Source organism: Carassius auratus, chromosome 30 (assembly GCF_003368295.1).
Source record: "Carassius auratus strain Wakin chromosome 30, ASM336829v1, whole genome shotgun sequence".
Classification (NCBI taxonomy): Eukaryota; Metazoa; Chordata; class Actinopteri; order Cypriniformes; family Cyprinidae; genus Carassius; species Carassius auratus.
This window is the reverse complement of record NC_039272.1, coordinates 28,925,037-28,930,852: the sequence shown is the minus strand read 5'-3', so window position 1 is coordinate 28,930,852 and position 5,816 is coordinate 28,925,037.

The following is a 5,816-nucleotide window of genomic DNA, read 5'->3' as shown; positions in this document are numbered from 1 at the left end:
TGTACTGGAGACGAGGGAGCGTCTTAAAAAAAAAACGCGTGGAAGAGCGATTAGCATGATTGGAGCTCTCTGGTGGGCGGGGCTTACCGGCTTTTGTAACTGAATTCAGCTTATTGTGAAGCTCATATTAGTCGCATACAGTAGTGATGGGAAGTTCGGATCATTTTACCGACTCGGACTTTTGAGTCTCGTTCAGCAAAATGAACGAATCTTTTTTCGAGTCATTTCGTTCATTTCGTTCATTTTAGCAAAATGTTATTAAAATATTAAGTGCTACCTCCCCAACACATCTAGTACTTACGCAAACGTTGATCACACTACAAACAATACAAAAATAAAATGCTATGAGATAAAGAAAAAAATACTCATTCTTTACCTGGGTCTTCAGTCTGTGATTAGCTCATCTCACCTCTTATCTGACAAGAAGTCTTCGGGTTTAAGTCATTCCTTAATCACGTGACAGACCCATACGCAAAACCAACGCGGTCGTGAGCCGGAAAGAGAATTGATTAGTTCATCTCATGAGTCTTTCGGGTCGAGTTTGACTCGTTCCTTAATCACGTGACAGCCCCATACGCGAAACTAACGCGGTCTTGAGCCGGAAAGAGAATTGATTAGTTCATTTCATGAGTCTTTCGGGTCGAGTTTGACTCGTTCCTTAATCACGTGACAGCCCCATGCGCTATTTCTGACATTTCTGTCACCGTGTTTTTGTTACTGTTTGTTGAGGATCTGTGGTTTGTTATTATTTTATAAATAAATAAAACCCTGTTATAAATACAATTTTGATTAATTTGTCTTCTTGACTGTCTATTGGTAAATAAACACTAGGCTATATAATAATATAATAATCCAAGCTTACAATAAAAAGTATTTATAGACTAGTTTGTTCATTTTTACTCCAATTTTGAGTTTGCTGGTATAATAATTGCTTTTCCTAGGCAGACTTGACATATTGGTGTAATATATGTATAAGAAGATTGCTCAAAAAAGGACATAATGACATACATTAAAAGCAAATAACATTTTGAATTTGAATTATTAATGTTAAAGACAAATGTTAAAGACATTAAGGTTATGATAACTTCAGCTTTAACAGTTTTAACCCAGCTCAGAGTGAGGAGTTTCAGATCCTGGTTCACTGCCAGTGCAGGGGCCATGTTTTGGGAAGACTTTGACGAGAGGGTAGCAAGCTTGAGGCCTTCTGCTACCTCTTCTAAGACCTCAGATGCTATGATGGCCAACCTTGCAGAGCCACTCTTACCCCGCACATCAGACCCTCTGGCCTGGTGGAGGAGATGTTCACCAGTATACACAAGCCTTTCTGAAGTCACAAAGACAAGACTTTGCATTGTGGCCACATCCGTGCCATCTGAATTTTTTTTTTCTAAAACTGGGCCGATTATCTCAGATAGAAGAACTCACAGACTCAGCCCATCCAAGGTCAGGGAGCTTGTTTTTTTTTTAATAATGTAAACATGCCTTAAAGCAAGTCCTAAAAATATAGCCACAGTGTGTTATTTATTTTAAAGCTTATTTATTTTTATTTATTTAGAAAAAGACTAGCTTGTTGTGCAATATTTTTGTGATTTTAAAAGGTAATTTGTTATTGTTATAAGGCTCCATAGCTTTAGTATCTCTTAATTTTCATTTATTTTTTATTCAAATGGTTTAAAATTATTTTGGGAATAGCTTGTTGTGCAATATTTAGTTTTTCTTTTTTTATATTGTACTTTTAAAGTTCATTTGTTAAGGTTATTAGACCCTGTGGCTTTATTATCTTTTAATTTTAATTTCATTTTTAATTATTTACATTTTTATTATTTTAATTTATTTTGGAATAGTTGTCCTCTTTGTTACAAAGCTTTTCTGTAATGAACAATAAACAACTATTCAAAAGTATGTACAGTGTTTTTAATGTTTATAAAGTGTCATATGTTACAAAAGTATGGTTTACACAGACAATCTGATTTAATAACTGCACAACTAAACAAAAACAAACAAACAGACATAAAAAAAGATCAACATTTTAAGCATAACCAACTCTTTATTTCCATATTCAGTGTTATGGAAAAGTACCACCATGACAGAAATTAAAAACAACAATTTGAAACCAGAAATGCATCACGTTACTGTAAGAGTAAATAATACTAATAATAAATAAGTACTACGCACCCATTTTGTAAGGAAAGTTGTAAATGAACTAATTACTCTAGCCAATGTTGTCACACAGTACAAAAGAACGAAAAACCCGAAGAACCGAAAGATGAACTATTCAATTATCTGCATTCTTTTACTGTCAGTGTCTATGGTTTTAGCGTATGGGTCTGTCACGTGATTAAGGAACGACTCGACCCGAAGACTCATGAGATGAACTAATCAATTCTCTTTCCGGCTCATGTTGCATTGGGTTTAACGTATTGGGCTGTCACGTGATTGAGGAACGAGTCAAAAACCCGATAGACTCGAACTATGAACTAATCAATTCTCTTTCCGGCTCATGCTGCATTGGGTTTAATGTATTGGGCTGTCACGTGATTGAGGAACGAGTCAAAAACCCGATAGACTCGAACTATGAACTAATCAATTCTCTTTCCGGCTCATGCTGCATTGGGTTTAACGTATTGGGCTGTCACGTGATTGAGGAACGAGTCAAAAACCCGATAGACTCGAACTATGAACTAATCAATTCTCTTTCCGGCTCAAGACTGCATTGACTGACAGGTGAATTACTACTACTAGAACAGAACCCATAGAATAATGCGCATGCGCGACTGAACGAATCACTCCCCGAGACGACTCGTTCTTCCCGAGTCACATTAAAGATTCGTTCAAAATGAACGAATCGTTCAAGAACGACACATCACTAGCATACAGCACAATCAGCAGCTGAAGAAGCACACAGAGACGGTCTTGTGTCGTGTGAAAAGTATTACTTGTCAAATGATTTCCAGCTAGTGAACGAATCGTATGGAAGCATATGGGTAGCATTATTCAATTTGGGATGTAATATGCAAAATGACAATGCAATATTTAAAATGGCAATGCATTTCTGTATTTACATTTACATTTTCCAATACATTTGTGCAACTTTTGGTGCAAAATGAAAATGAAAATTAAATTACATAATTTTCATTTGCCATTTCCTACACCAGTTTTAATATGTAAAATGAATATTAATTTTAACGCTTTATAAGTTGCAAAATTAAAATGAAAATGTATTACAGAAATGATTAGATATGTCTAACATGTTAAAGCAAAAACTGTGGCAAAATGATCATTTAAATGCTATTTTTCTTAATTGCATTAACACTCACAGTCAAGACACTTACGATTGCATTTTCATTCGGTGTCCCGCAATGAATGTAGCAAAACTCAATGTGCACATTGAAAATGCATTCCGAGCCGATCACGTGTCCCCGCCCTCGCGCCACGTCAATCATTGTGTGAACAAGGCGGGGCTTACAGAAGGTCAGAGACTCAAGTCTCAAGAAGAGGATTCAATCAAGTGAGACAACATGGACAAGACAGTTGGTCCGTGTATGTTTTGATCATTTCGGTTTATGGCTTCAATATTTCATTCGGACATGTGGGCGGAGCTGAAACGCTGCTTTCATCTGATTGGTCGAATCGGATCGGTTTTCATCTGACAGCCTTCAGCTCGGTCTTGTCATTCTTTCAGGCAAAATAAGAGTCAGTGCGAGTGAAGCACTGAAATGTCTGAAACTACGCTCACTGTTAATTAGCATAATATTTGAATCAGATGTAGCTGGGCACATAATTCGTGCTGCTGAGACCTGCAAATTATTTCTAGGTTGTAGTATTGTATGAATATTGTCCCACTGATAAATACAGTGCAAATAGTTCTGTCCCTTTGGATAACAGTGAAGTGGAAATTAAAATCAATAATAGACTGAACAGTTCCATGTCTGTAACATTTACCACTCTCATCTTTTAAGTCATAAGGCACTAGGTATGTTTGTGTGTGTGTGTGTGAGAGAGACATTAATAAATAATTGTAAAAATGAATATAGTTACATTTCTAAATAAAAATAGTAAAATTAGCTCCATGCTGCTCAGTGCTCCTGTAGCCTACCCCAGAGCGCCCTCTCGCGGCTGTAGACGGTAATGTTTTCTCTTGGTCTTGAATAAATGTGACATATAGTCCAGTGCGACTTATATATGTTTTTTTCCTCGTCATGACGTATTTTTGGACTGATGCAACTTATACCGAAAAATACAGTTAACATTATTATTATTATTTATTATGAGAGTAATTGACACAAACTAGAACTTTAATGTTTCACCCAATTCAGCTCATATCTTTAGACTCGTCAGACTCGTGTTGCTTGTATAACTGGCCAGACTTACCTTCCCAAAAAATCCTATTTAATTTTATTTCATAAATTTAACTATATTTATTTCCACTTTACTGTTATCCAAAGGGAAATAACTATTTGCACTGTTTTTATCAGTGGGACAATATTCATACAATACTACAACCTAGAAATAATTTGCAGGTCTCAGCAGCACGAATTATGTGCCCAGCTACATCTGATTCAAATATTATGCTAATTAACAGTGAGTGTAGTTTCAGACATTTCAGCTGAAGGCTGTCAGATGAAAACCGATCCGATTCGACCAATCAGATGAAAGCAGCGTTTCAGCTCCGCCCACATGTCCGAATGAAATATTGAAGCCATAAACCGAAATGATCAAAACATACACGGACCAACTGTCTTGTCCATGTTGTCTCACTTGATTGAATCCTCTTCTTGAGACTTGAGTCTCTGACCTTCTGTAAGCCCCGCCTTGTTCACACAATGATTGACGTGGCGCGAGGGCGGGGACACGTGATCGGCTCGGAATGCATTTTCAATGTGCACATTGAGTTTTGCTACATTCATTGCGGGACACCGAATGAAAATGCAATCGTAAGTGTCTTGACTGTGAGTGTTAATGCAATTAAGAAAAATAGCATTTAAATGATCATTTTGCCACAGTTTTTGCTTTAACATGTTAGACAAATCTAATCATTTCTGTAATACATTTTCATTTTAATTTTGCAACTTATAAAGCGTTAAAATTAATATTCATTTTACATATTAAAACTGGTGTAGGAAATGGCAAATGAAAATTATGTAATTTAATTTTCATTTTCATTTTGCACCAAACGTTGCACAAATGTATTGGAAAATGTAAATGTAAATACAGAAATGCATTGCCATTTTAAATATTGCATTGTCATTTTGCATATTACATCCCAAATTGAATAATGCTACCCATATGCTTCCATAGAATCGTTCTTGTGAATCGGATCTTTTAAATGAACCAAGTGACAAACTGGACTGGATGCACAATGAAACCGAGAAGTGAGCAGAGAAGATTCATGGCGGTAAGATGTATGTAGTTAGTAAATAACAGCATGCTGAGAAATTTAAAATAATTTTTATATTGTTCATATAAATACACATTATAATTAGAATCTGGCTCAACCGCCCCCAATTCCCCCCCACCCCAGTTTGACGCCCCTGCATTCAGTTATTAAAAAAAAAAAATCGGTATTCTGTATGAAATTATTTTAAGTGTATACAGGGTAAATACATTAGGAAGTAAGATATGTTTCCTGTGGGTTCCTGCACATGTGGGAGTAGATGGACATGAGTAAGTGGTCATCTAGCAAAGGAGGTGCTGAAATTATCTTCTATATAATGTAATATTCCGCTTTGTAAAAAAGTTATGGCTATTATTAGAACAGCTATAATAGGCAATTGGCAAGTACAATGAAATGAAGAGGAAAGAGGAAGACATCTTTG